General features: G+C 39.9%; 1 pseudogene; it reads right to left on the bottom strand.

Annotated features, from left to right (window-relative positions):
* Positions 1–5,361: 5,361 nt before the first annotated feature.
* LOC127218468 (uncharacterized) lies at positions 5,362–16,671 on the bottom strand (annotated as a pseudogene).
* Positions 16,672–19,124: the final 2,453 nt, after the last annotated feature.

Below are 19,124 nucleotides of genomic sequence, written 5' to 3' on the forward strand. Positions count from 1 at the left end.
TGGAGTCACAGATGGTTGTGAGGCATCATGCAGGTGCTGAGAATTGAAATCTGGTCCCTGAGAAGAGCCAGTGCTCTTAACCACTGAGCCATCTCTCCAGCCCCAGTATAAACATCTTTGAAATTCATGAATGTCATAGTATAAATTAGTATTTTTATTGTAAAATAATATCCCATTTGTGAATTAGCTATATTTTATTTATCAGTTCATCAGTGTGTGGGCATTTGGGAGGTTTCCAGCTTGGAGACATTATAAATGATACTTTTCTATTTTTGTTATGCAAGTTTGCATGTGAACAACTTTTTATTTCTGTGTGAGTTATCAGGATTTGAATTTCTAGGTCACATAGTAGCTCAATTCTTTGTTTCCTGAGAAGCTGTCAGAATTCGTAATGTGTCCTCATAATTTTAAAATATCATCTGAAATTCATGAAAATTTTTTTTATACATACTCAGTAACATTACTTATGTCTATCTTATTTTATCCATTGTGATAGATGTAAATTGGTATCTTGTTATGTTAGACTGTTTTTTGTGTATTTGTTCTTTGAAGACACCCCTATTCAAATCTTTTGTCCATCTCTATCCATTATGGCATTAGTTCTTTCATTATTGTGTTCTAAGAGTTATTGTTCTGGATATGAATCCTAGGTCATCTATATAATTGATAAAGATTTCTTCCTGTTTTATGAATTGTCCTTTTAACTTTTTGATGTTGTCCATCATAAAGAAAAGGTAGTTTTTCTTTAATTTGGATGAAATTCATATATCCCTGATGGCTAGGGATTATACAACACCTTTTAAAAATGGTAATTATCCATTTGCATTTTTTCTTAATTTTTTAAAACTATTCAGTTCATTTGCGCATTTGTTGATTGACAGTTTGATTTGAATGGTATTTAATTCCTATAATTCTTTGTAAATGCTGGAGAGTTGTCCAATATCTAAAATGTAGCTAATTAAGGTTTTCTCCCATTCTGTGGTCTGTCTGTGTGTTCTGCAGATAGTTTCCTTTGCTGTGCAGAAACTTTTTATTTCCATGTATCCTTATATGTTAATATTTGGGGTTAGTACCTCTATTAGTCTTCTATTTAAAAGTTATTGCTGGGCTGGAGAGATGGACCAGTGGTTAAGAGTATGTATTGCTCTTGTAGAGAATCCAGGTACAATTCCCAGAACAAACATGGTGAATCACAACCATTTGTACCTCCAGTTCAGGGGATCTGATAACCTCTTTTGACCGCTGTGAGCACTAAGCACACAAGTGGCAGACAATACATGCATGCAGGCACCAAAAAAAAAAAAATACCCCACAAAACTCGCATATAAAGTACAGTGAATAAATCTAATTAAAAAAATAAAAATTAAATGTTCTTGCCTATTCCAGTATCTTGAACAGTGTACCCTATGTTTCCTTATAGAACTTTCAGTGTTTTTGGGTTTCAAATTATTCAATCCATATTGAATTGATTTTGTACATGGTGAAAGATAAGAATCTAGTTTAATTCATCTGCAGGTGCAAATCCAGTTTTACCAGCACCATTTGTTGAATAGGTTATCTTTTTGTTCAATATATATTTTTGCCTTATTTGTCAAAACTAAGTAGGCTTATCTTTCTCATTTTATTTTCAAGTCCTGTATTGTATCCCACTGGCATGTAATAAATACAAGAGTGAAGTAAGTTTTCCTTTGTTCTTAGTTTGTGAGTGTGGCTTTGTTGTTTTTCTTAGTATGAGAAGCTGAATGGTCTTTCAATTAATTTTTCTTGGTCGACTGAGATGATTCAGTTTCTTTATTATTTTACTCTATTGACAATATGTGTTATCTGATTGATATTCAGATATCAAAGCTTGCATTCCTGGAATAAAGCACATGATATGTAACTCTTCTTATATGTTGCTAAGTTTGGTTGGCTAGTATAATATTTTGTTACTGTTTCTGTCTATAGTCAAAGCATCTTTTGATCTGTAGTTTTTTTGGGGATATGTCTTTGTTGTGATATCAAAGTAATTAATCCTGACCTCACCTAGGAGCTGAAATTGCTTCCTTCATTTTTTGATTGTGAGAACTTTATTTGAAAAAAAAAATTCTTTGTTTTTAAATATTATCATATAGCAGCTAATAAAAGCTAGGCTGCCTTTATAGAAATTTTTAAATTACTAATTCTGTCTCTTCACTTTTTAAAAAAGTTTTTCCAGATTTTCTGTTTCTTATCAAGTTATGTTTAGAGCATAATTTGTAGAAAAATTCTCAGTTCATATAGTGTACCTATTTTTGTTGCCACATCACTGTTCATAAAATTGTCTTTTATTGTGGAAATACCTAATTCTTATTCATGATATGGCTAATTTGAATCTTCAGTGTTAGTGTTTTTCATTGGTTATTATAGCAGAAGTATTTTCAGTTTGTTAAATTTATCACCCTTGTTTTTATTCTCTATCTTATTTATGCATATTTTTATTATTAATTTCCTTTCTTATGCTTGTTTCAGATTTAGTTGTGTTTCTTTTCTACTCAGTCTGTTAGATTCATTTATAACCATTATAATAAATAGAAAATGAAAACATAACCACTACAAGTGCAAGCTAATTTTGAATAGTTAAAATACTTATTGATGTTTATTCAATGAGGTTGTAGGATGCATTGTAAAAATAGCATATGATCTGCAACATCATTAAACCACTGTTAAGTGCCCACTCATAACTACTAGACTGGGAATAATTTAAAAAGTAGACAATGCCACATGTTGGTGAAGATGTGAAGAAAATGCAAGCCTCATAGTATTCAAATGAGATTGAGGAACTTGAAAAACTCTTTCTGAAGAGCACCCCAGCCACTGGGCTAGAGAAGTTTAGGGTAGGTTGCTGGGAATGCCAGCATGGGGGGCAGGGGATGTAAGAGGTAGGGACTGAGGGATTTTGGGAGAACCTGGCTACCAGGTCTGTTTTGATATGTTAAGTAGCCACTCAGGTGTTCGGGTTTGAAATTTAACAATGTTTATGTGAAAATATATGGAGGAATGAGAATATAATGTGGAGGCCCATAGCAGTAGCTCTGTTCCCTCTTGACTTGAGGTCATGGAGTTCAAGCCTATTATTGCTCCTTCACAGTTAAACAGCAGGATATTTGGCCTAAGGTGTGGTTAATGGATGTCTTTCCTAAACAATAGGGTATTTGGTTTAGGGTGTATTTACTTGATATTTTGGGTATTAAGAAGGAAACTACATGTGTTTTTCCTTATATCATGGTAAGGAAGTCTTTTACCTTCCCCCTTTTGATTGGGGTATACAAGAACTATGAGTAATAAACTTGGGGCTCTTTTCAGTATTTACTGAATGCCCTCATGACTATCTACTGTCTCTTGTCTATTTCTTTCCTCAATCCTCATTCCTCCTTTCAAGCACAGACAGACAAGTCTGCTGGATAGGACAATATAATCATTTTTACACCTCAAATTGGAAACTTCACAAATATCCACAACTTATAAATGGATAATCAAATGTGATTGATAGATACAATGAAACATTAGTAAAAGAGAATAAAGACAGTACTGGTAACATGTTAGAACATAGGTGAGCTGGAGAGGGGGGGGCATGATAAGTGAAAGATACAAGTTACAAAAATACCAAATATTTTGTAGTGAAGCACATGTATAAAGGTATAAACTGATTACTAAGAGGCTAGAGGCAGGTGTAGCGGAAGATATCAGATCTACACAAACTAACAGAAGTTATAAGGCCTAAGCTCACTGGTAGTGCTCATGCCTAGCATGTAATGACAAACTCTGAAAAATGAAACAATAACAAAACTTCTGATATTATAGTGATGGCATCTGCACAATGCTGTGCATATACTAAATTCCAACCTGTTATACACTTTAAAATAGATTATTGTAGAACATATAGCTATATCTTTGGAAACAAAATAGAGTGACAGGCACAGTGATGTGATCCTGTAATCACAAAACCTGGGAAGCAAAGAAAGGTAGACGAGTCTGGAGTTCAAGGCCACCTTTGTCAATATACCTAGTTTAATGCCATCCTGAGCTGAGAGCTTCCTGTTTCAAAAACAATAATAATAAATAACTTTTTCTATTGTGATATAAACTCTGACCAAAGATGAAATCTTTGGCCTTTTGGTGCCCAAGGCAATGTATAATAGCCAGTCTTTTTGGCAAATGTAAGGCTTCCAGCAAGCTTAGAATTTCTTCTTTGTTTTTGACTTCTTTCCCTGCTGAAGTAAGCAGGCCCCTTTGTTTATAGATAGTCCCGTGCACATGTGCAGTAGCAAAAGCATACCTGCTGTCCATGTAGATGTTCATGGATTTCCCTTTGGCCAGCTGCAAAGCCTGTGTTAGGACCACAAGCTCAGCTTTTTGTGCTGAGGTTCCTACTGGCAGGCTGCTGGCCCAAACAGTGTGGGATCCATCCACCACTGCCTCCCCAGCCATTCTTTTACCTTTTACCATGTAACTGCTCCCATCAGTGAACCAGGTCAAAGGCCTCCCCGGCCAGCAGGATGTCCGTGAGATCTTTGCGAATCCCAGTCTCTTCAACCAGCAGTTGCTGGCAGTCATGAGTCACTGGTTCATCAGTCTCCTCAGACAGAAGAGTGGCAGGGTTGAGGGTGGCTGGTGGAGCGAAAGTAATCCTCTCAGTGAGAAGGAGGCTTTGGTAGTGAGTCATGCGGGCATTGGCCATCCATCGGTCTGAGGGGCTGCCGGACAATGCTCACCAGTGCATTGGGGGCTATTATAGTTACTTTCTGCCCCAAAGTCAACTTGTCAGTGTCTTTGACCAGTATAGCCACAGCCGCAATAGCTTTTAGACAGCAGGCCATCCATTGGCTACAGAATCAGAATCAAGCTTCTTTGACAGATAAGCAACTGGTCTTTTTCATGGCCCTAGGGATTGAGTTAAAACTCCCCGGGCTCGTCTCTTATGCTCATCCACATAAAGGGTAAAAGGTTTAGTTACATCAGGGAGAGCTAGAGCAGGTGCCCTCAGCAGGGCCTTTTTAATGGCATCAAATGCTTCCTGACGCCCTGGGGCCCAAGAGAAATTTTCTTTTTCTTTAGTCAGCAGGTAGAGTGGGGCTGCTAAGGTCGCGAACCCTGGGATTCATAGCCTGCAAAACCCAGCTGTCCCCAGAAACTCTCTCACTTGCCTGGCCGTGGTTGGGGCTGGTATCTAGACTACAGTTTTCTTCCGAACATCTGTCAACCATCGCTGTCCGTCCCGTAGACTGTACCCCAGGTACTTTACCTCTCTTCTGCAAATCTGGGCCTTTTTGGCAGCAGTTCCTTTGTTCCTTCCAAGCAATCATATTGGGTGGCTCCTGCTGGAAGTAGATCATCCACGTACTAGAGCAGGGTCACCTGGGGGTGTTGGGTCCTGAAGCTGGTCAGATCTTTATAAAGGGCCTCGTCAAAGATGGTCAGGGAGTTTTTAAACCCTTGGGGCAGTCGGGTCCAGGTGAACTGCCTGTTTCTGCCAGTGTCGGGGTCTCTCCATTGAAAGACAAAAAGCGGTTGGCTTGCTTATAGGATGTAAACTCAGGCAGAAGAAAGCATCTTTTAGGATGTAAACTCAGACAGAAGAAAGCATCTTTTAGGTCTAATAGGGTGTGCCAGCTCTGCTCAGGTGGAAGGGCACTCAGGAGGTTATAAGGTTGGATGTATGTCCTGCGCCCTTTTATTGACCTCTCTCAAGTCCTGCACTGGCTGATAATCATTGGTCCCAGGCTTTCTAACTGTTAGCAAGGGGGTGTTCCAGGGAGATTGAATAGGAAACAGGATGCCTTGCTGGAACAGTCTTTGGATATGGGGTCAAATTCCTTCCCGAGCCTTTCTACTCATGGGGTAGTGTTTAACTGATAATGGTGTAGCACTAGCTTTCAGCTGAATAATCTGTGGAGGCACTTGTTTCGCCAGACCCATTCCGGATACTTCAGCCCAAGCTAAGGGAGTATGGGCCAACCACCAGTCCATATTGGAGGTTCCAGGCCCATCTGAACAGTCGAGGTCAAGCTCTGGCTCCTCGTGGAGTCTGTACTCATCTTCTAGCGTAACAGTAAGGACTTGCAATTGATTTCTCTGTTTATCAGTTACTGATGGCTGTTCAGAGTCAAAATGAACCTGGGCTCATACTTTTGACAGAATGTCTCTTCCTAACATAAGGTAAGGGCATTCTGGGATAACCAGGAATGAGTAGGATACCCGGCCCACGCCATGGTCCACTGTTCTTCCAGCAGTACGTGAATATTGCCATTGCCCTGTGGCACCCATCATCCAGGATTTTTTGTCTTTTAATTTTCCCAATGGCTGTATCAGCACAGAATGCTCCACTCCAGTATCTATTAAAAATTCAACTGGTCTCCTCTCCACTTTCAAAGTTACCCTGGGCTCGGGGAGGGGGTCCGAACCCCGTCTTCCCTAATCTTCATCTTCCCCCAGGACTAGCACCTTTGATCCCCTGTTTCTCTTCTTGGGACAATCCTTTGCCCAATGCTCTCTTTCTTTACAATATGGACATTGGTCCTCGTCGAGTGGGGTTCTATTATCCAGGTTTCCAGACTGTCTAGGGCCTGCTCTAAATTTTCCAATCTCTCTCTCTCTCTCTCTCTCTCTCTCTCTCTGTGTGTGTGTGTGTGTGTGTGTGTGTGTGTGTGTGTGTGTGTCTCCCTCCCTCCTTCCCTCCCACCCTCTCTCTACCATTTCTTCTTTCAACCACTGTGGCCAAGATTTTAGTCAATTTTTTTCCCTGTCTTCTGTCACGCCTGTCCTCTCTCTCTTCTTTCTCCTTCCCTTTTCTCTGTTCCTTTCTTCCTCTGTCTCCCTTTTATAATACACTTTCTCTGCCTCTTTCACTATATCATGCAACTCAGCATTCTGTAACCCTTCCAGTCTCTGAAGCCGATTGCCAGAGTCACCAAAGCTATCTGGGCTTCTGAGGTATGGTCAAAGGGAGTGAACCACCTGAAGGCCCTATGAGCCTTTCAAGAAACACCGAGGGATGTTCAGTTGGTCCCTGAATCACCTCTCTCACCTTAGACAAATTGGTGGGCCACCTCCCGGCTCCTCAGAGACCTGTCACCATAGCCTGGCAATAGACTTTCATGCTCTCCCTACCTTAGGAGGTGTTGAAGTCCCAAGTGGGGCAAGCCAAGGGGAATCCCATGTCAATCTTGTTTTGCAGCTGCATGGGCCACCCATCAGCCCCAGGAACATTTTTTTCTGGCCTCTAACAGAATTCTCTCCCTCTCCTTGGTTGTGAAGAGAGTTTGCAGCAGCTGTTGACAATCATCCCAAGTAGGCTGATGAGAAAACGTAAGGGACTCCACCAACCCTCTGAGGCATTGGGGATCCTCTGAGAAAGGGGGGTGGTTAGTTTTCCAATTGTAAAGATCTGAGGAGGAGAAGGGCCAGTACTGCAGGGGCTGAAACTGGTCACCCGGCACTGGGTGGGGGGAACGTGCATAGCGGCAGTGTTGTAACCCCATCCGTTTGCTCTGGCGTGACTCCTCTCCAGCTTCGAGTCCCCATAGCAGGTCCTCCTGCCACTGGAGCCTGAGCTTTAGGGGGTGTGGAAGGTCCCACTGCAGCAGCCTGTATCAGATAAAGGGGTGGGGAACGGGTTGGGATTCTGGCAAGGCCGGAGGCTCCTCAATCTCAGGGTAGATTCAAGGAGAGGGTTTGGGTTCTCCAGGCGGACATTTTTTTTCCCACTTCCGAGAGCCAGGACTCGGAAGCCTGGCTCTCTTGGCTTGCTCAGCCATGGTTTAACCCATGGGGGAGGGTTGTCTACCAGATCCTTCCATGTAAGGATATAGGGTTCTTGATTGGGATGACAGCCAGGTCCAGTCTGAAAGACAGTTGTTTTAACAGCTTGGGTAATCTCAGAATTAAAAGTTCCCTCTGGGGGCCATCCAATATCCTATGCTGGCCACTCAGAGGTACACAAAGTCTGCCAGGGTTTCTTCCTAACTTCAACTGACAAATTATGGGCCCAAGACTTAACTTCAGTCCAGTGGTCAAGAGTCAAACTAAGGGGGTCATTACCGTCTGTCCCTTGATAAACCTGTAGACAAAGACACACAGAACAAAAATGCACGAAACCGCAATTAACAGATCTGGACACATGCGACCCGTCCAGTGGTCAAGAGTCAAACTAAAGGGAGTCACCACCGTCTGTCCCATGATGAAACTACAGACAAAGGCTCACAGAACAAAAACGCATGAAACAGCAACTAATAGATCCAAACACACGCAGCCCGTCCTTGACTCCCGCAAATAGGCAAAAGACTCAAAAGATCACGGAGGAGGTTTCTACTTCAACAACAGAGCTGGGTCCTACCGACTGATAGATGGAAGCTAACAACTGGGTGTCCCCAGGCCTCCTATACCCTCCTGGGGTTTCCCCCAGGGCAACACCTTGTGACCGTCCTAGCACATCTGCTGATCACAGTACCCTGGTCCTTAAGGCCCAAGAGGACAGTTGTAAACCCAAACTGAGAATGCGTTCCAGGAAATAGAAACCAAAACACAGAACAGAGAAGCCGGCCAACACACACACACACACAACACACACACATACACATACATCAGAGGGGATCCCCGTACCTCCAAGTCGGTTCTCGGGTGAGAGAGGTGGTTGCGGTTTCCTTGTCAATGCACCACCAAATGAAAGACCCGCAGAGCAAGGACCCTCACGTCCTGACTCAGGAAAGGTGTCCCCACCCAAATCACTTACGAGAAGCGGTCTTGATGTAAAAGCATGAGGTCTTTTATATTCCAAGTGCACTGGGGTCCACAGTCATGCGCCATGCAGAGGTAGAGGACTGAGGACCTTGAGGGAAGACTTGAGACAGCATTTATAGCATTACAAGAAAGCCCGCATATAGTAAACCAATCATCTCATAGCATCCAGAGCCCGCACAGTGCAGATCAATCAATTTAAACCATCCAAGCCCGCGCTTTATAGACCAATCAGTTTTCTATAGCCCTGGAGGTCTGCATTTGTTTGGGCTCCTGGGTGGGGTGACAAAGCTCATGTACTCCCAGGTCCTGTCATAAACAGTAAAGAATGTGACCTTTTTGCTAGTTGATGCCAGGGGACCAGGTTTAGAATTTAAGGTATTTAGAGCTTTTTTGGCTTCTAGTTTTCTGTGGTCATGGGAGAGTTAGGCTGTATTTCTTCATCCTTTCAGTGTAAGAATTGGAATGTTGTAGCAATTTGCTTCTCTGTAGATCAGACTTTCTGTCTTCATCTAAAGCCATCTGATCAGAAGTTTTGATTAGATCTACAAATTTATTTAAGCAACAGCTATATTAGTGCTTAATGCAGTAACTGAGAAGGTGCCTGTAAGTCAAACAATGGCCACTTCTCTTTCTCTCCTATCCTGTACTTTAACTTAGCCAAGTTTAAAGATGGAATTTCCACACTTTTGAACTGTGATTATTAAAATGGAAATAAATGAATATGGCAAAATCCATTACCCAAAACACAGATCAGGTATATAATAAGGAATTTATTTTATGCTAAGTAAACCATTTCAGATTTAGATATTGGTCACTACAACAAATACATTCTTCATAATATCTGTTTCAGAAATGAGTGTGGGCTATGGCAAGGAAATCCACAGTCTGTTCCCTTAATGATTCATAAAATATCATAATTTTAATTGGTATATTCATTTCTTAAGTTTGATATTATTTCCCTTCTGTGAATGTATAAATAGAACTATATATGAAACATTTATTACAATAGAGCTGAATACATGATTGTGGGGGCTATGTGTCTGCTATAAATATACATGCAGTATTAAAGTTACCTTTAAATACGTTTCTTACACAGTGTTAGATGATTAAGAATGTTTGCAAACCTCTTCATAGAAAAGATCACTCACCATATGGCCTTCCCACTACACTTGTTATTTTAGGACATGAAACTAGGAAGCGGAAGTAAAGGCTGTTGACTTAGCCAGTCATCTCCTCTCAGCATGAATTGACATCATTTCACACAACAGGTGAAATTAAGCCCACTTATGCCTAACCATATTCCCCCTCCCCTTAACACATGGCTGGTAATGATAGACTTGGTGTTAATGTTAGTATCCCACACAAATTGTCTGTGAATAGCCCTGCTAAATGTTTCTGCTTCCTCAAAAAGATGAGTCTCCCTAGAACAAATAGTCTTGGTTGTCATAGAAACAAGATCTTCTGCCTGATGTCAGTCTACTATAGCAACCAGGAAGTACAAATTCATTCACAGAAACCAACTTGAAAATACTAACCCAGCTACTTACACCCAGCTCAATTCAATTCATAATGAGTATGTGGAAAGAAACAGGAGGATGAAGAAAAATACTGATACAGACAGATAAAATATTGTAAGGTAAGTCAAGTATTAAGAGGATAAAGATTTTTAAACCAGTGGATTAGGGATGCAGTACATGGTAGTCTAAAAATTCTTCTACTCATCGAATAGAATTCTTGTTCACTATCCTATCCCATGGAAACCTTAAAAGTTGCCACTAGAAGACAATATGGGAAGACGAGATATGCAAGAGAGAGAATTAAATTGTTAGATCTTTCCACTTCATATGTCCCTCCAACACTGGGCACAATTTTATGAAAACAATAATCAAACATCAGGGTGATAAATAACTCATACAAGCATCATATTCAAGAATACAACCATAAACTCAAAAATAGGTTCACATGTGTGCCTTGATTTTTGATGCTGTAGTATAATAGTTCTCATTAGTTCTTGCCTCTTTTTAAAATAACTTTCCACCTCTAAGACAAAAAAATGAATATAGATTATTACTTAAAAAATATTTGTATCCAGTTCACAAGGTTAATATTTTCTTTGTATGGAAACTCAGCCTTCACCATTGCTTCAGAGTAGAATCTTAAGTCATATCCAAAATTCTTGTAAACTTATATTCATGAATTGTAATTGTAATTATGAAGTGTCAGTGATATTGTTAGAAACTGAAATTAAAGATGAAAATAGAAGCCAACACACCTATGAAGCTCTCTCTAATACAAGGTCCATGTGGAGATCACATGCTCACAAGAGTCTCAAGGTATGTGCAGGTGGGAAGTCTAACAAGTATGGCCAAATGGAAACAATACTAATAAGGAAGAGTTCCAAAATTTAGGAAAAGACAAACGAGGCAACCAGCAGCACGGACAAAGGGAAAGATTGCAGGCACATACTCAAATATATTTACCTGATAATATTAGGAGAGGGAAAACGTTCCCTACATTAGAAAAGTGTTTGAACAATGTGCTCTGTATCTTATACTCCATCAAGAGATGAATTTTTGCCTGCCATTCGTCCAGAAAAATAAACATAAAGTCACGAATGCAAGTATCTTGCATAGGTTTGTCAACATGGGCAGATCAAACCTATCATATGTTAAAATAGTCCACAGAACTATAGCCACCTCAAAACTGATACGTGTATAGTTTTTTTTCCCAACAAATTGTGTCATGAAGAAACAGGAAGGTTGGAAGATAGGTCCAGAGAAGCCCAAGCCATTGGTGAAGATAAGGCCCTTGATAAATTTCATTTCAAACTGGAGTTGTAAGTGACTAGCATTGGTTGAATTTTTTTCACCCACTCACACATAGAGAAGCACACAAATGAGAAAGACAAAACTCCATTGAGAAAGCAAATAATGTAGTAAGGAAATACCCTATAAGTAAGTACAAAAATAGTAACATTGTTGAATAATCAATGAAATGAAACAGTGAATAGCAAATAGATTCCCATTTAAATGCTCCCATCCACCTGTCATTTAACTCAATTGTTCAAGAAGCAAAAATAACAAAGGACACTGTGAACCAAAGGCTGAGGAAGTAGGCAGTGTTTGTCATTTGCTCAATCAAGGTCGCACAATTGGAAATGAGGCCCCATACAGCATTTCAGTTCTGTCAACCTACAGGGCAGTTACAGGTGCTCTCTACTGCTCACTCTCCACTTAGGTTTGTTTTGGTTTTATTTTGGTTTTGTTTTTACTCTTCCAGTTTCTACTAAACTTGTCTAAAGACCAAAGAATGTGGAATTCGGCTATGCAGCTAAATGGTAGCAAACTCTGTGTTTTTCTCTACAAATGGGGTCATTAGCATATGCAGTTCTACAATTTGCCTTTTCTCATATTACATGCATCTTTGCTGTCAGAACGTATAATTCAATCTCCTTGTTAATAGCTCTGTTAATATTACATTGAATGTGATTGTGAATATGGAAATGATATCACATGCTTTTTCTTCATTTGTTAATTTACAACAATGTATTATTTCTCTCCTTTCTGAGACAATGGACATTTTTTTAATCTTTGAGGTATTTCCTGATAGAACTTTCAATCTCCTGAAAACTCTACCTGACAGTAAAGCTCTGCAATGCACAATGTTGTGCATGTGTGTTATGCATGTACATATACATACTTGTGGAAGGGGGGGCCCCACAAAATAAAGTATGCAATTACAGGTCAATTTCTTTGAAAGTTTTAGAATAATTATGAAAATAATCTAAAATCAAGAAGAAACTATTATTGTCGGTCAGAGCTATTCTAGATTAATGTATGCATATAAATAAATATTTGTCCTAACAATACATTTTTGAGAACACTTTTCTTTATAATGCAACAACAAATTTAGATATTCTTCTGTCTTCATGTACGTTTACATCTTTTTGTGTGGATCACTTTAAATGGATGTGGTCTGCATACTTTTAAATATTAATTTCAGTTAGTTTTCTGATAAGAAAATATCTTTGGAGTTAAAATTACTGCACAGAAGGGAAATTCATAACAACAAGAAGGTTAAAAATCTGCACGCCTTACTCCTCAGTCAGTTTGCAAGTTATCCTCTATTAAAAATTGTTTGTCCATTCTGAGTTACTTTAATTTCCCTCCCAGCTAAAAGAACAGAAGGATCAGGCCAACATGTGTGTTGGTTCATGGCTGTCGCCCAGCACTTGAGAGACATAAGAAGGAGCCTCCTTGGAATATAGTGAGTTCTTGACATTCTTGGACTATAGTGAGATGCAGCAAAAGAAAAACAAAAACCAAAACAAAACAAAAAAACCGGGACAAAGATCACAAGACAGACATGCCTTTATGCTTAAAGGAAAAACACCAATGCAAAACTATTTTGCCACCACAACAGATCCTCTTCCTTATACTGCCCATTTCCTCAGTGCCTCAGCTCAGGAGCATGGCATGTTTTTCAGAACTGCTAATTTCAATCTCTTGTGCCCTAAATTACTGGAGGCATGCATTCCAAAACCATGTGCAATTACAGTTAATTCAAAGATAATGTTTTAAAAGAAAAGGCCAAAGATAGCTTCCTATATTTTTAGAGATAAAACTCTCTCTCTCTTTTTTTTTTTTTTTTTTTTTTTTGCTGGTTTCGGGTTATCTTTTTATTTAATACAAGACAGCTTGAGTACTTGAGATAGTATTTGTATTTTGTTGTGTGTGTGTGCGCGCACGCACTTTCTTTACATGCATGTGTAGAATTCATATTAGCACGTGTAGTCCAATTTTACATGGTTATATAACAATCCACACTTCCACACTAATGATTTTCTCATATTTCAGTTTTCTAATTTGGAAGGACAGCCTCAGACAGCCACACTTTCAGCTTGGATGTTTAACTGTTCTGATGTTTGTGGACTTGCCAATATTTGTAGAGATGTTGGCCTCCCTGAAGCGACTTAGTATCAGATAACCCTAAGTGAGGTTACCAGACAGCATACAGTCTGCGGGACTGGCTAGGCTGGCCCAGGTGCCACCGTCTCTGCCATGTGGCGAGAGAAACAGACATAGCTCTACCCCATCAAGATCTGCCTGTGTTTCTGGTTGCCTGATTGTCTCTCCTTCCCTGAGCCCTCCATTCCCACCCATTTGCTCAGATCATGTCTTTCCTGTTCTCACCACCTTGAGGATTTTTCTTTCCTTCTTGATTTGGAGCATTTCAAATGAATGTGTACAAATCTCCAAAGACAAGCAAAGAAGTGACCAAATTCAGATCTCCCATACCTTAGGCCCGGTGTAACTTTAAAGTTCCAGATATCATGAAGTTCTGTTCATGGATGTTTCTGCGATTCCACCTGCATGCTTCCAGCAACTTTATGCTAGTATCATACTTAAAGATTCACAGAGATTCTTTCATATCAAATCTCTGAGCAGTGTCATTAGTCCCCTGTTTTAGAAGTCTGGGAGTCTGGTGTACAGTGGTGTATGCATGGTCATTGTTCTTCTGGCACCTTTATTTATTTTCTTATTTTACATATCGAACGCAATTCCTACTCCCTCCTTCCCTTCCTCCCTCTCTTCCTCCCTCCCATGCCTCCCTGACCACCCTCTCTTCCCATCCCTTCCCCCACTCCACATACAGGGTGATGCCTTCCAGAAGGGGTCAACAAAATCTGTCAAATCATTTGGAGTAGGGACTAGGCCCTCCCTCCTGCCCCTAGGTTAAGGGAGTATCCCTCCATGGGGAATGTGATCCCAAAGTCCTTTTGTGCACCAGGGATATATCCTGGTTCCAATGTCAGAGGTCCCTATAACTCTCATTTTTGTTAACTTCAGTGACCAAAATACATGCAGAAGATCTAGTGAGATGGCTCAGTACTAAAGTGCACTAGCTGCCCTTCCTCAGAACTTGGGTTCAGATCCTAGGACTCACATGGCAGCTCACAACTGGCTCTAATTCTTATTTTAGGCAATCCAATGACATTTGACCTCTGTGGGCAAATAGTGCACAGACATATAAACAAGCAAAACACTCATACACTTAAAATTATTAAAATACTTTAAATAATAATAATACATGTTTAATTATATGAAGGATTTTCTCTAGTTCCAAATCTACCTGTGTATATGAAAACACTTCAATATTTAGCTTAAAAGCTTTGTAAAAATATTATTAGAATACTTCAAAATTTATCCTTTTAAAATATATATATCAACATTTGTTAAATATTCTTTGACATGTGCAATCATCAACTAAATCTAAGTTTGGATATTTTCACCATCCTCAAAAAAATCATACTGTATCCAGTGACAGTCACTCCCTGTTCCCTTGTGTCTCCTCTAACCTTAATCAACCACTAATCAACTTTAATCTTTGTACACATGCCCAAACTCTACAGTTTCTACAAATGTAATCTTTTGTGGTTAACTTCTTTCATTCTGTAAGTGTATGTTTTCAAGTTTCTTTCATGATGTAGAATAAGTTAGTTCTGTATCTCAAAATCTTGCTTATCTTGTCCTTGATTGATAAACATTGTGTTTCCTCTTTGTGATGTTATGAATGGTGCTGTCATGAACATTCATGAACACATATTTTGGGTAGGCGTAAATTTTCAGTTTTGTGGGCTGGAAAGATGGCTCAGCAATTTTGAACACTGACTGCCCTTCAAAAATACCAAGTTCTGAGTTACCCAAATCCACATGGCACCTCATAACCTGGTTTACTTGACCAGTATTTTTAAATATTTTAAAAATATTTGTATTACTATATAGAGGGATACTCCCTCAGCCTAGAAACATGGGGGAGGGCCTGGGCCCTGCTCCCAATGATATGACAGACTTTGAAAACTCCTCATGGAAGGACTCACCCTCCCTGAAGAGCAGAAAGGGGATGGGATGGGGGTTGGTGGGAAAACAGTGGAGGACAGAAGGGTAAGGGAACTGGGATTGACATGTAAAATAACCTTGTTTAAAATTTAAATAAAAAAGAAAAAAGGGGGGGCTGGGGTTTTGCTGAGTGTGAGGTAAAGGAGAAAGCCACCATGACATGGGGTAACTTCTGGTTCCCATTGTAAGTTCTTCCTGACTTTTGAGGAAATAAACATTGGTACACTGAAAAAAATAGCTTGTATTCTTTAGTTTTTAAAATTAAAATGTAATTACATCATTTTCCCTATCCCTTTCCTCCTTTTAACTGGCCCCACTCCCCTCACATACACACCTACAACTCTCTCACATACAATACAACTTGCTCAGTTTCTTTAGTATTACACACATACACATATGTATACACACACACATGTGTATGTGCACACATTGGCCATTTAGTATTAGATAACCAGTTAGTGAGGCTTATCTTTGGAGAAGACAAGCTCTCCTGCTTTTAGCACTCCTTAGTTTCCTGCAGTTCTTTTGTATATTAGTGTGGCAGGGGATTCTCTCCTTCCATGACAGCATGTCCTTTGTTGTCTTCTTCAGATATTGTATAGGCAGCCATAATGTGGAGGTATCATGTGTCTTAGGCTTCCCTGTCATTTCTAAAAGAGACACAATCACACTATAACTTTCCTGGTACTATAGCTCTTATAATCTTTCCACTTACTCTTCCATAATGTTTGTTCCCCTGAGCATTAAGTGCAGAAATTGTATACATATCAACTGAAGCAGGACAGCCCTCAATCAGTTGTTCTCTTCACCTGGTCCAGTTGTGGTTTTCTGTAACTGTCTCCATCTGTTGCAAAGACAAGTTTATTTGATGAGTAGTGAATCTATGCTTATCTGTGGGTATAAGGATGAATGGAAATTCTATAACTCCGTGTCTGAGGTCTGAGGAGGCCATTAGCTTCCGTCTGTCGGTTGGTTGGAGGACCAAGTCTGTTGTTAAAGTGGAAGCTTCCTCCATGGCCGTTTGATTCTTTTGCCTGATGGTAGAAGACGTGGATGGGTCACCTGTGTCTGGATCTAAGTCTTGGGCCCATAATTTGTCAGTTGAAGTTAGGGAGATTCTGAGATGATGGGAAATGTCATTCTGTAAATATGTTTCTCATACTGGTTAATGAATAAAGCACTGTTGGCCAATAGGAAAGCAAGATAGGCGGGACTAGGAGACAAGGAGGACTCAAGGAAGTAGTAGGGAGGGGTCAGCATGTAGAGACTGGAGCTAACAGAGGTCCGGGCCCACTCTCGGGTAAGATGAGACCACGTGCAAATACTTAGATTAATAGAAATGGGTTAATAATTAAGACAGTGCTAGCCAATAAGAAATTAGTACCTGGGCAACAGAATTATATCAAATATAATGTCTCTGTGTGTTATTTGGGGCTGGCACTGCTGTGGATCCAGGACGGTAGCAAAAACATACTCTGTAACAGAGGTGAAAGGACTTGATGACTTTGCTTTTCCAGTTTTTCTGCCTTCAGCACATTTGTTTTTCTTGTACCCTTTATAATCACTATGTGCCGCTCTCCTTAGCAGATACCCCAAGGATCTTGGATCTCTAACAACTTGGAGTCTCCGACACATTACAAACTTTACTTTCAGAGCTTCACACAATGGTTTTTCAGGGTGCCTTGATGCACATTTACTGGCCTCAATGACTCTCCTTGATCATGAAGGAATGTTCCACAACCCCTTTGCTTGTATGTTTTTTGTAACTCTAAATCCAAAACCACATACACAACACTGTCAAGTTCTCCTGCCTACGTGGGGTGAACCATGATCCCTTTTCATCACATTTGAAGCAGATTTCATTGATTGTTGCTTTTAAGAGAATAATATTTATTAGACCTTTTCTTTTAAATAAAATTGGAAGCTTAACTGGGACGTGTTTTTTCCAAGGTACATCTCCCTTAGTCTAATTCAATGTAAGGGTGATTACAAGTAAGTATATGACAGAGTCAATGTTAGGCTGTTTTGGAATCTCTTCTACCAAATAAATTAATCCATTGCTTTTAAATTTAGCCTCAGGCAGAGGGCAGCTACATTCTTTGTGAAAGTATCACAATCGTCCACTTGCTAATACTGTTCTCTGTAGTCTCTTGAATTGGGCTTCCACTGACTAATAACTTTCAGCATTAATGTCTTACAAAATCCTACTACAATGATCTGTTAAACTCTGTTTATAGAATTCGACTGCTTTCCTAGCGCAAACGTACAAACCCTTCCACATCCTGCCAACAAAACAAACAAAAAAACCCATGGTCAGGTCTGTCACAGCAATAGCCCACTCCCTGGTACCAATATCTGTATTAGTTGCTTTTCTATTGCTATGATAAAACACCATGATGGAGGCAACTTATAGAAAGAAGCGTTTATTTGGGGCTTATACTTCCAGAGGGATGGAAGTCTATTACCATCATAGCAGAGATCATGTTGGCAGACAGGCATGACATGGCATGGCACGGTGCTGGAGCAGCAGCTGAAAACTCACTTCCCCATTCCCAAACAGGAATCAGAAAGAACACCGGGAATGGTACTAGTCTTTTGAAATGGCCTGCTCCCATGACATACCTTCTCCAACAAGGCCACACCTCCTAAACTTCCATAATAATTCCACTAGGGACAAAGTATTCAACACATAAGCCTTTGGGGACCAGTATCAATTTTACTATCACAGTTCCTAATTGAAGAACTGGGCATACAGAAACAGGCAGATCATTAGACCTTACTGACCAGCCTACCCAGCATGCTTGATGATCCCTGAGTCACAGTGAGAGATCCTGCTGCAAAAATATCTTGGTGGATGGATCCTGAGGAATGACACATGAGGTTGACCTCTGGCTTACGCGTGCACACACACACACACACACACACACACAAACACACACATGGGTGTGCACACATGCACCTATACACACTCATAAAACATGGCTGTTCTTAAATCTGTGTTTGACTGTTCTTTGATTAACCACTTTGAGTATACCACCACATTTTCCTTTGAACAACATTGTTTTTTATTGGGATAGTTGTTTTCCAGTGATGAAGAAATTCCCCACCATGTATGAGGCTCCAGGTTCAATCTCTAGTACTGCAAAGAACATACTTATTAATAATATTGTGGTCATGTTACACATGCTGTGTTATTTTTTTTCTTGGTGCTTTCATTTTTTTTCCTTTATCTGAATTCTAGTCTTTTGACTTTGATACACCTGAATACAAATTTCTTTGTGTTTATCTTACATAGAATTTTTTGAGTTTGTGATTCTGGTATTTTTCATTAAACTTGAGACATTTTCAGGAATTACTTCTTAATTCTGTTCTGTCTATTTTTCTATGTCCTCTCTCTCTCTGGCTCTACCCTTAAAGAATCTAACTAGTGGCTCTCTCATCCACCCCCCCCCCACACTGGAAGGAGCC

The sequence above is a fragment of the Phodopus roborovskii genome, unplaced genomic scaffold (genome assembly GCF_943737965.1).
Source record: "Phodopus roborovskii unplaced genomic scaffold, PHOROB, whole genome shotgun sequence".
NCBI lineage: Eukaryota > Metazoa > Chordata > Mammalia > Rodentia > Cricetidae > Phodopus > Phodopus roborovskii.